Raw genomic sequence first — 13,257 nt, forward strand, 5'->3', positions numbered from 1 at the left:
TAACCCACTGAGCCACCCAGGTGCCCTGAGAAATAATTTTTATTCTAGTCAGCCATGTGCCCTGTTAGAAATCAGGGGTCCTATTGTTTTGGCGTCTTGGGGGGCTTTTTAAAGATTTTTATTTGTTTGACAGAGATCACAAGTAGGCAGAGAGGCAGGCAGAGAGAGGAAGGGAAACAGGCTCCCCACTGAACAGAGAGCCCAATGGGAGGCTTGAGCAGAAGGCAGAGGCTTTAACCCACTGAGCTACCCAGGCACCCCAGGGGTCCTATTGTTATTGAAAACATGGAGAATGGATATTGGGGTGCCTCTAACAAAAAAAGAAATTTACACTCCGAAAGAATTTAACAGGGAGTCCTAATCCAGATTATGGAGTCAGGAAAATATCTCTGAGAAAGTGACAGTTAAGCTGAGATCTGAAATGTAATTAATAATAATAGTGACAACACTTGTTACTTATTGAGTGCTTACTAAGTGCCGGGCATTCTTCTAGTTTGCCACCAGTATTAATTCAATCTCACAACAACCACACTCACTTTAGGGTGACTGTTGAGGTTTTAGTGCTGAAAGTCCTACATCCTGGGAAAACCCTCAGTTGGGGGCAAACCGGGTGGTTGTCACTGTGTTGGTACTGTTGTTATCGTCTCCATTTTACAGAAAGGGAAACCAAGGCATGAAAAGGTTAAGTAAATTGCCCCAAATGACTCCTCTAGTAACTGGCAGAGGCAAGATTTCCTTCTAGGAAGGCTGCTCCAGAATCTACCTGCTTGGCTACTGGATCAGTTTGCAAGGGCTGCCCTAATGACGTACCACAGACTGGGGGGCTTAAACAACAGAAATTTATTTTCGTTCACTTTTAGAGGCTTGATGTCCAAGATCAAAGTGTCATCAGGGTTGATTTCTTCAGAGGCTTCTCTCCTTGACTGGTAAATGGCCCTCTTCTCCCTGTGTCTTTACATGCTCTGTCCTCTGTGTCTGTGTCCTCATATTATCTTTTGTAAGGACATCAGTCATCGGATTAGGACCCACCCTAATGACCTCATTTTACCTTAATTACGTCTTTGAAAATCCTATCTCTAAATAACAGTCACATTCTGGGGCACTGGAGGTTAGGGCTTCAAGATAAAAGTTCAGGGAAACACAGTTTGAGCCCATAACAACCACTAGATTCTGCTACCAGGCAAAGTGTGTGGGGAGGCGGGGGGTAGTGTTCTGGGAGAGGGAACTCTGTGTGCACAAACCCTGAATCAGTAGAGTGTCCAGTGCATTCAAAGAGCGAAAGCCTGAGTAGCTAGCATTTACTGCATGTGCAGGAGGGTAGGCCAAGTCAAAGTGGAGAGTAAGCAGGAACCGAGAGATGTGATGTGTTGTAGGCTAAGTTGAGATGGGAGTATTTTAGTGCACAAGGAAGCCCCTGGAGGGATTAAAGCAGGGGTTGGGCATAATCCAACTTAGATTTTAAAAGACAGCACTGGTGTCTGTCTGGATACTAGACTGGGAACAGGAAGACTGACTGGTTAGGAGCTTGTGGCTGGAGCCTGGGCCAGCATTGCTGGTGATGTGGACAGGTACAGTAGTGGAGATGGAGAAAAGTTGGGTGGATACCATGTGGGTGAAGGTAGCACCAGCGAAACTTGCCAGTTCACGGGAGGGGTCAGAAAAAGGCTGCATCCTAGCTTCCTCCACCTGGCAGAACCCTTTTTGTACATGTGTCCACCTTCCTCCCTTCAAGGGGCCAGGTACCGCCCTCATCCCATAGAGATGCATCTTACGAATCAGGCTAAGCATGGTATTTCCTCTTCCATCACCAGTGACTAGGCCAGTGCATGGTTCCCTGCTCTGTCCAGTGGCACTTATGAAAAAGTTTACTATGGGGCTTCTGAGAAATTTGCCTCACTAATAAAGGTACAATAAACCACTTATGAAATATTATTGCCAAAGATTTAACATAAATCTAGTTAAGTGCCTAAATCTAATTTTGAAGTTCACAAGAAATACAAAGACGAGAGGAACAAAATAAATGGCATCGTGAGAAAATATATCAGAATGATTCAAAAGAAAAACACAATGCAACACTGCAATGAGAATCAAATTGAGAGAATGTTCTAAATGAAAAGGGGCCAAAGAAACATAAAACCGAATGCAGTGTATGAAACTTGATTGGATTCTGGTATAAAAAAGGTAAGTTTTAAAATACATTTTAGGGACTACTGAGGAAACTTGAACTTGGACTGCATAGTAAGTGATACTAGGGAATTACTGTTAATTTTTCTTAAGTGTGCCGTTATTGTGGATCTATAGGAGACATATTTATTCTCCAAAAATATAGGCTGTTGGGGTGCCTGGGTGGCTCAGTCAGTTAAGTGTCTGACTTTGGCTCAAGTCATGATCTCTGGGTCCTGGGGTCAAGCCTGATGTCGGGCATCAGGAATGGAGCTCAGTGGGGAGCCTGCTTCTCCCTCTCCCTCCGCCCCTCCCCCCAACTTGTGCTCACTGTCTCTCTCTCTCTCAAATAAAAAAATAAAATCTTTATGAAAAAGGAAATATAGGCTGAATTGTGCAGGGGTGCAGTGCCGTGATGTCTGCAGCTTACTTTCAAAGGATACAGGAAAAAGAGTGAAGAAGAGAGATTGAGCAATTGTGGCATGTAGCAAAATGTTACCAATTGTTGAATCTAGGGGGTTGGTATAGGGGTCCTCATTACTACTCTCAGCTTTTCTGTATGTTTAAGATTTTTCAAAATGAAGAGGTGAGGGGGCAGAGATACATCAGGAAGACACCTACCTCTTCTCCCTCTGGAGGTTGTCTGTTCTGAACGGGACGCCTGTCACCAAAGTGGCCGCTGTGTGGCCCTGATGGAGACTAGCATGAGCATCTGGCTAAACTGCTGACCCGGCTCTGGGCCCTGCTGACATTAGCAGTAGCTGCGTTTGCAGCCACTGCCGCTGCCTTCCTCCTAGCCCTCTGTTAATGAAACAAGCCATATTCCTTACGACTTAAGCATTTTGGGTTGAGCCATTATCTCATGTGGAGACGGGGAAAAAAGACCAAACACAGAGTAGTCAGGGAGGCAGCAGGGAAGCCAGAAGGCCATGGTGGTACATGTATAAATCGTAATTTGTATATAGTTTTGCTCAGTTTATTAAAATATAACATAAATTTTCCCATAGCATTAAAATTTACTTCTAGATGTTTTTATTTAATGTTTTGGAGTAAGTAATATGTTTCTGTGGTAGGTTAAATAATGGCCACAGATTTTTTTTTAAGATTAATTTTTTTTTTTTAAGAGTGAGACAGCACAAGCAGGAGGGGCAGAGGGGGAAAGAGAGAGAGAGAGAGAATATCTCAGGCAAACTCTACCCTGAGTGCAGAGCCCGACTTGTGGCTGAACCCCAGGACCCCAAAATCATGACCCAAGTCAAAACCAAGAGTGGGACGCTTAACCAGCAACACCACCCAGGTGCCCCTAAATATGGCCAGAGGGTTCTTGCAACTACTCTTGTCAAGAGGTAGAGTCTGTTCCCCACCCCTTGAGGCTGAGCTGGTTTTTTTGTTTTGGGGTGGTTTTTTTTGAAGCACAGTTAGCTGTCAGTGTTATATTAGTTTCAGTTGTACAACATCATAATTCAACAATTCTATACATTACTCAGTTATCATCACCGTGTGTGTAGTCTCCATCTGTCACCATACAACATTATAACAATATTTTATCACTGATTTTATTTCCTATGCTGTACTTTTCATCTCTGTGATTCATTTATCTTACACCCGGAAGTTTGTACCTCTTAATCCCCTTTATCTATTCTACCCACCCCCCCTCCACCAATCTCTCCTCTGGTGTACCACCTGTTTGTTCTCAGTATTTAACAGTCTGTTTGTTGGGATGCCTGGGTGGCTCAATCAGTTAAATGCCTGCCTTCGGCTTGGTTATGATCCCGGGTCCTGGGATTGAGTTCCATATCCAGTTCCTTCCTTGCTCAGTGGGAACCCTGCTTCTCCCTCTGCCTCTACCTGCCATTCCCCCTGCTTATGCTTTCTATCTGACAAATATATAAAATCTTGAAAAAAAAAATCTCTGTTCTGGTGGCTCTCAAAAAAGTCTTTTTTTGTTGTTGTTATTGTTTGTTTTGTTCTTTAGATTTCACGTATAAGTGAAATCATGTGGCTTTTGTCTCTCTCTATCTGAAATCTGAGCTGTCTTTGACATTTGCTTTGACCAAGAGAAGATAACAAAAGGAACATTGTGCAAGTTCCAGAGCATTTGCCTCAGAAACCTTAGAGCTTCTGCTTTCCCTGTCTTGAACACTTCTCTGTGTCCTCCATGTAAGGAAGTTGGTCTAACCTACCAGAGGCTTAGAAGTCATGGGGAGGAAAGCAAGAGCCGAGACCAACTGACAGCCATATGAACAAGGCCAACTTGGACCTTCGGGCCCACCGCATCTCCCGGCTGAACGCTACCACATAACCGAGGCCAGGTAAACAAGCAGAAGAACCACCCAGCCAGCCCTCAGAACCAGGAGAAGTAAAAAGTCGTTGTTATGCAGCAACTGATTATTAATACAATTTCCATGGCTTAAAAAATTTTAATATAAAAATATACAAGTGAGGACTCAGATATTTGTACACAGATGTTCACAGCAGTATCATTCAAGATAGCCAAGGAGTAGAAGCAAACCACATGTTCACTGATTGATGAATGGGTAAAAATAGGGTCTATCCATACAGTGGAATATTATTCAGCCCTAAAAAGGAAAGAAATTCTGACACATGCTATTATGTGAATGAACCTTGAGGACATCATGCTAGGTGAAATAAGTCAGTCACAAAAGGACACACACTATATGATTCCTCCTATATACGGTACCCGGAGCAGTCAAATTCACAGAGCTAGAAGGAATGGTGGTTGCCAGGGCTGTAGGGGAGAGAGGGGGCAGTTATTATCCGATGGGTACAGGGTTTGAGTTTTGACAAGAATTCTGGAGCCAGATGGTGGTGATGGTTGCATGACAATGGGAATGGACTTAATAATGCACAACTCTACCCTTAAAAATGGTTATGATGATAAATTTTGTTATATATATTTTACCACAATTAAAGATACCAGTGAAAGTTTTTCTCTGACCTTTTCCATATCTGCCCATCTCCTCACTCTCCCATTACTCCTAGGTAACCACTATCATTAGTTAGTATGTATCCATGGTAGTTTAAAAACCATGTCCACAAATTCTAAAATAACTCCTTTCTTGGAGAGATCAGGCTTAATTTCCTTCCCCATGAGCATGAAGTGTATTTGCTTCTAGCAAATAGACCAATATTCCTCTTCTGAGATGAGGTGATGAAAGGTCTGCCCTTGCCATCTTGGGATATCCGCCTCCACCCCACCCGTCACTTGCTCTGTGGGAAGCCAGCTGCCATGCATGTGAGCAGCCCTGTGGAGAGGCCCATATGGCCTCTGACACCTCCTGCCAGCAGTCAGGAGTGAGCTTAGTAGCAGATATTCCAGCTCCTTCAGATGACTGCAGCCCTGGGTGACAACTTCCCTGCAGCTTCACGAGAGACCCTGTCCCAGAGCCACCCAGGGCCACCCAACAAAGCCACTTCCTGATCCCCAGCCCTTAAAAGTCCCATGAGGTATTAAATACTGGTTGTTTTAATCCATTAAGGTTTGGGGTAATTTGTTTTAGCGCCATAAATAACTAATACAGTATCCTTTCCTTTATTTATGCATATATATGCAAATATGAATATAGGTTTCATTCTCTCCCCTACATTTTTACATAAAAGTATATTGTTCACATTATCATAATTTCTGTCTTAGACACTTCCATAGAAGTTCATAGTGAGTTTCACCATTTTTTTTGTTTAGATTTTTTTAATGGTTTATTACTTTAAAGATTTTATTTATTTATTTGACAGACAGAGATCACAAGTAGGCAGAGAGGCAGGCAGAGAGAGAGGAGGAAGAAGGCTCCCTCCTGAGCAGAGAGCCCGATGCAGGGCTCAATCCCAGGACCCTGGGATCATGACCTGAGCCAAAGGCAGAGGCTTTTAACCCACTGAGCCACCCAGGCCCTCCCTCACCATTTTTTTATCAGTACATACTGGTTCATTTAACTACTCTTCTAGTGGTAGACACTTGTTTTTCTCTATTCACTTCCTGTCACAACCAGTGCTTAAATTATTAGCTTTGTATATTATTTTTGCATGCAAACGCATAAATAAATTCCCAGAAGTAGAATTTCTGGGTCAAAATTACATTTTTAATGGATGCTGCTAAGTTCTGTTCATAGGATTTATGGCATTTTGCACTCCTACCAGCTGTGAGAGAACCCATTTCTCCACAGCCTTGCCAAAAGTTTGGACATTTTTGCTAATTGGATAAGTAAAAAAGTAGTATTTCAGTTTAGTTTTAATTTGCATTTCTCTTTAGAGTGAAGATGAAGGGCGTCTGGGTGGTTCAGTCAGTTTAGCATCTGATTCTTGATTTTGGTTCAGGTCATGACCTTAGGGTCCTCAGAATCCCACACCCCACCCCCCGCACCCCACCACACCCCACCCTCCGCCCTGCACTGGGCTCCACACACAGCAGGGAATCTGTTTGAGGATTTTCTCTCCCTCTCACCCTGCTTACTCTCCTCTCTCTCTCTCTCTCAAATAAATAAATAAATCCTTTTTAAAAATTCTTAATCTCCCTCTGTCCCTCTCCTCCCTCCCCCCTCCCTCTTGAAAAATGAAAATGAGAATCTTTTCATACTTTTGAATTATATTCATAGTGAGAATATTTTTTATTCTTATATCCTTTCCTATAAATTGTCTTTTTTATACTTTAAATAATTTAACTTAAAACATCTGTCATTTATTTGTCAATATTTAAAATATATATATTTTTTTCTTTTAAGTAAACTCTATGACCAACATGGGGCTCAAACTCAACCCCAAGATCAAGAGTCCCACACTCTACCAAATGAGCCAGCCAGGCACCCCTATTTGCCAATATTTTGACATAGGGCCAAAGCCTTTTCTTTAAGCCTGGTGCCCTCACTGGGGATCCTTGCTATCTCTTTTTTGCATAAATTGCACCTATAATGTGTTATCCAAAATTTCAAATTTCAACTTCTTTAAAGTAGCATGAAATCTTAAAGAGTCTTGAAAAGGACATCCAATAGAGAATTCTTCCATATTCTTTTTTTTTTTTTTTTTTTAGTTTTGGAGTAGAATTTAGTGATTCATCAGTTCCATGTCACACCAGTGCTCATTACACCAAGTGCTCTCCTTAATACCCATCACCCAGAAATCTTCAGTTTGTTTCCTACAGTTAACAGTCTCTTGTGGTTTGCCTCCCTCTCTGTTTTCATCTTATTTTATTTTTCCTTCCCTTCCCCTATGATCATCTGTTTTGTTTCTGACTTATTTCACTTAGCATAATACCCTCTAGTTCCATCCACATCATTGCAATGACAAGATTTCATTTTTTTGATGGCCAAGTAATATTCCATGGTGTATATATACCACATCTTCTTTACTCATTCATCTGTCGATGGACATGTGGGCTCTTTCCATATTTTGGCTATTGTGGACACTGCTGCTATAAACATTGGGGTGCATGTATCCCTTCAAATCACTATATTTGTATCCTTTGGTTAAATACCCAGTAATGCAGTTACTGGATTATCGGGTGGCTCTATTTTTAACATTTTGAGGAACCCCCATACTGTTTTCCAGAGTACCTGCTCCAGTTTGCATTCCCATCAACAGTGTAAGAGGGTTCCCCTTTCTCTACATCCACACCATCTGCTGTTTTCTGAGTTGTTAATTTTAGCCATTCTGACTGATGTGAGGTGGTATCTTATTGTGGTTTTGATTTGTATTTCCCTGATGCTCAGTGATATTGAGCATTTTTTCATGAGTCTGTTGGCCATTTGGATGTCTTCTTTGGAGAAATGTCTGTACATGTCCTCTGCCCATTTCATGACTAGATTTTTGGTTTTTGGCTGTTGAGTTTCATAAGTTCTTTATAGATTTTGGGTATTAGCCATTTATCTGATAAGTCATTTGCAAATATATTCTCCCATTCCATAGGTTGCCTTTAAGTTCTGTTGACAGTTTCCTTTGCTGTGCAAAAGCTTTTTATCTTGATGAAGTCCCAGCAGTTCATTTTTGTTTTTGTTTCCCTTACCTTTGCTGCAGCTGAGGTCAAAGAGGTTGCTGCCTGTGTTCTCCTCCGGGGTTTTGATAGATTCCTGTCTCACATTTAGGTCTTTCAATTTATTTATTTTTGAATTTATTTTTGTATATGGTATAAGAAAGTGATCCAGTTTCATTCTTCATGTTGCTGTCCAATTTTCCCAACACCATTTCTTAGACTATCTTTTTTCCATTGGATATTCTTTCCTGCTTTGTCGAAAATCAGTTGAGTATAGAGTTTAAGGTCCATTTCTGGGTTCTCTATTCCATTCCATTGATCTATGTGTCTGTGCCAGTACCATACTGTCTTGATGATTATAGCTTTGTAATAGAGCTTGAAGTCCAGAATTGTGGTGCCTCCATCTTTGGTTTTTTTTTTCAACAGTACTTTGGCTATTAAGATACCCAGGAATAAACCTAACCAAAGAGTTACTCTTTGTTTGTACTCTGAAAACTATAGAACACCTATGAAAGAAATCGAAGAAGACACAAAGAAATGGAAAAACATTCATGCTTATGGAGTGGAAGAACAAATATTGTTAAAATGTCTATGCTAGGGGTACCGGGGTGGCTCAGTGGGTTAAGCCTCTGCCTTCCTCGGGTCATGGTCTCAGGGTCCTGGGATAGAGCCCTCCATCAGGCTCTCTGCTCAGCAGGGAGCCTGCTTCCTCCTCTCTCTCTGCCTGCCTCTCTGCCTACTTGTGATCTCTCTCTCTCTCTGTGTGTGTGTCAAATAAATAAATAAAATATTTTTAAAAATAAATAAATAAAAATAAAATGTCTATGCTACCCAAAGCAATCTACACATTCAGTGAAATCCCTATCAAAATATCATCACCATTTTTTCACAGAGTTAGAACAAACAATCCTAAAATTTGTAAGGAACTAAACTGTCATTTCATAAGCTTTGCCCACTTTACTATGGGTTATAGCCCTTCCATATTGATTTATAGGAGCTCTGTATACATGAGAGAGATTAGCCCTCTGTCTGGGACATAGATTACAACTTTTTTACCGGTTTGTTTTGGCTTTGACTTTTCTTGTAGAATCTTCCCATGTAGAAATATATTTAGAATATATTTTTATATAGTCAGACTTAATATTTATTTTTAAATTCTAGATTTTGAATCATCATTATAAAGACCTTCCCATTTAAAAATGTTTTAATCTTTGTTTTCTTCTAGTACTTCTAGAGTTTTAATTTTTATATTTCTATGTCTTTCTTGGGGGTTTTTTTTTGGAGGAGATAAATGTTGCAAAGACATGGATCCAGCTGTTTTCTTTGTATCTTTCTAGTTGTCTTGACATCGTTTACCCATGGGTCCACCTTTTCCCCTTTGACTTAAGATGCTTCCTTTTCCATGGAATGAACTAATGTATGTATTTTGTGTCTGTACTGTTCCATTTATCTCTCTATTCATATTCTAGTACTGTACTCTCTTAACTATTGCATAAAATATGTTTTCATGTATATCTGGTAAAACTGGTCCTTTCTTATTGCTTTTTTCCCTTGCCAGTGTTTTCCTGGCCATTCTTGTTTATTTTTCCATTTGACTTTTAGGATCCATTTTTCTATTGAAAAGATTCTAAAAGTATTTTTATTAGAATTATGTTAATTTTATATCTAACTTATGGAAAGTAAGTATTTTTAGTACATTGAGACTTCATAAACTTTTTTTTAAGATTTTTTTTTTTTAATTTGAGAGTGAGAGAGAGAAGCGGACTCCCTGAGCAGAGAGCCTGATGGGGGACTCAGTCCCAGGACCCTGAGATCATAATCTGACTCAAAGGCAGACACTTAACCAACTATACCACCCAGGTGCCCCCAGAAACATTTTTGATGGCACTATTATAATTTACCTTAATGTTAGATATAATGCCATTTATTTAAATGTGCTCTTGTTATTTGATCCTTATGTTTTCCCCAGTTTTTGATTTTATAAATAATTCTTCAATGAACCACTATAATTTAATCTTTGTCCATATCTATAATTTTATTACCTTGTGATAAATTTCTAGAAATAAAATCACTAGTCAAAGGCTGTGAACTTTTGGGGCATCTGGGTGGTTCAGTCAGTTAAGCATCTTCCTTTGGTTCAGATCATGATCTCAGGGCCCTGGGATCTAGCCCTGCCTTGGGCCCCCTGCCCAGCCAGGAGTCTGCTTCTCCCTCCCCTCTGTGCCTCCCCCCATGCTCTTGCACTCTCTCTCTCTCTCTCTCTTAAATATAAATATCTTTTTAAAAAGGGGAGGAGGCTGTGAACTTTTGAGATATCTGACATTACCAAAATTCTTTTTTTTATGAAAGATTTTATTTATTTATTTGACAGAGAGAGATCACAGGTAGGCAGAGAGAGAGAGGAGGGAACAGGCTCCCTGCCGAGCAGAGAGCCTGTTGCAGGACTCCATCCCAGGACCATGACATCATGACCTGAGACGAAGGCAGAAGCTTAACCCACTGAGCCACCCAGATGCCCACATTGCCAAAATTCTTACCAAAGAAATTATGTATTCTCACAAAATATGGATGAAAGTGAGATTTATTAAATTTTTTTTAAGTCTTGGTACCCTAAAATGTAAAAAGTGTTATCTCACTTTTATTTTTTGTTTAGTTGATTATTAGTGAGATAGGACTTTTTTCTTTACAACATATTTGTATTTTATTTTCAGTGATTTATTGTCAATATCCTTTTTTTGTTAAAAACCTAGTAGTTTATTTCAAAGTATAATTTTTCTTACCCATTTTTAAAAAGATTTATTTATTCATTTGCGAGAGAAAGTGAGTGTGCATGTGCACGTACATGCACAAGCAGGGAGAGCGAGAGGGGCAGAGGGAGAGACTCTTCAAGCAGACTCACTACTGAGTGCCCAGTCCCTCGACCCATGAAATCATAACCTGAGCTGAAACCCAGAATTGACTCAATGCACTGAGCCACCCAGAGACCCCTTTCCTTACCCATTTTAATGCTGATGGTCTTAATGTTTTTCTTTTTGATTTGTATGAGCTTTTATATATTAAGACTATCAAATCTATTAAGTCTTATCATATTTGTGTCAAATACTTTTCCAGTTTGTTGTTTATTTTTAGTTGTTTATAACATGTTTTAGTGTGACCAATTTTCTTTATTTTAAAAGACACATATAGGGATGCCTGGGTGGCTCAGTCAGTTAAGCCACTGCCTTTGGCTCAGGTCATGATCCCAGGGGCCTGGAGTTGCTTGGGCTCCTTGCTCAGTGGGGAGCCAGTTTCTCTCTCTGCCTCTGCCTGACACTCTGCCTGCTTGTGCGCGCTCTCTCTCTCTCTCTCTGACAAATAATAAATAAATATAGTCTTTAAAAAATAAAGAATAAAAAAATAAAAGACACATATATGCACTAACTAAATTAAAGAATACAGAAACATGCATAGTGGAAATTGAAATTTCTCTTTGCTCCAACCCTCTCACTTCTGCTAAGGGATATGTGTGGTGATATTTTTTTGACATTCAGAATTTTAAGCTTTCTTTGTTGTCAAATATATGTAACTCATCCTTTGTTAATTTCTTCCATCAGTTTATGCTTAGAAAGACCTCTCCATACTGAAATCAGAGATGGAGGGGAGCCAAAGTGTGTATAAAGAAACCAGTCCATGGGATATTGAGGTTGTCTGGGCAAGAGATTATTGTGGCTTGGAGTGGGATGGTGATAGTGGACATAAAAAGAAGAGGACAAATCAGTATATAATTTGGAGGTTGGCTTGCTGACAGACTGATGGGAGGAAAGTAGTGGAGAAAAGAGAGAGAAATAAATGATGGCTCCTGGATTTTTGGCATATGCGCCAGATAGAATGGGGTATCTTTTTCATTCCTGAGCTGAAGAATGTGAAGTCTTTATAGGGTGATTGAAGACATTTTGGAGCATGATACTTTCCCAGTGCTATTCATTGACATGTAATCCCTTTTGCAGGATCCTTAAATATAAGCTGACATACCCTTCAGGTCTCTGTGGCTGCCCTTGGTCTTTTTTATTTCATTTTATTTTGTTATTTTTTTACCTACCATGTTTTAATGGGCCTGCCTACTTTGCAGGAATGTTCTTTTGTGTTTACAAAGTGTTCTTGAGTTTGTCTCGTGTTCTCATTGATGACTCCTACCTGGGTACTAAGATAGGACAAGCTTTTCCATTCCCTAGTCAGTGGGAGCCTCCAATGGAGTGTTTCGGGCACTGGAGGATCACAAACATGGGCGGGGAGGTACTGCCTAGTGCTTGTTGCTGTTATCAGATTGTTGCAACGAGGGCCCTCAGGCAGTTCCTGAGGGCTGGTGCTGCATAACTCACCACCTCCTTTTATTTCAACATACAGGTCATCAAAGGAGAACCTAGTTATGAGTGTGTGGCCTGGAATAGCTAGTTTGGAACTAATCAGTAAAAACACAGTCAGCAGGTTTGTTGTTGTTGTCCTTATTGTGCTGAACAGTGCCCAGTGAAGTTCCTAGTCCTCCTTGAACTCCACAAACAGGTTCAGAGGACACCGTCATTTTAGTACATCACAGCAAAGTCAGAGTTCCTACGGTGGGGGCCAAAAAAGAAGTCATTGCCACTGATTCCTCACCCTCTACAGTCAGTCGGATGCCTGCTTCTGACCACTCTCCCTTACTGACCCAGGGAAGCGCTCTCTAGCTCTCTAGCTCCCTGCGGAAAGGACACACTCCTACTTATTTTTCTGACAAGTGATGGTGGCTTCTGTGGAGCTCTGCTGTGCACACGCCTCCTCCTGATTCTTCTAGCAACCAGTAGAACATGCCAACAGAGGGAAAGGTTCATTAGAGTCAGAAATGTAGTCCGCGGTCTTTGAACAGCTTTTCTGGGCAAAACTAACTGATCCTTCTAGGGAAATAAGCAACCTAGGTCTTTCAAAATTTACATTCCAGCTGATCCACAATTCTATTGCATAATCAAAGGTCACACCTGCAGCCAAATTAAATGTTTGTCACTAAGGATATTTCCATCTGGCAAACAAAATACTATGTATTATACTGCTCCCTCTTCCTGGAATGTCCTTGTGTGCTGTATCTTCAAGGAGGCCATTTGGCC

This window comes from Martes martes, assembly GCF_963455335.1.
Source record: "Martes martes genome assembly, chromosome: 4".
Classification (NCBI taxonomy): Eukaryota; Metazoa; Chordata; class Mammalia; order Carnivora; family Mustelidae; genus Martes; species Martes martes.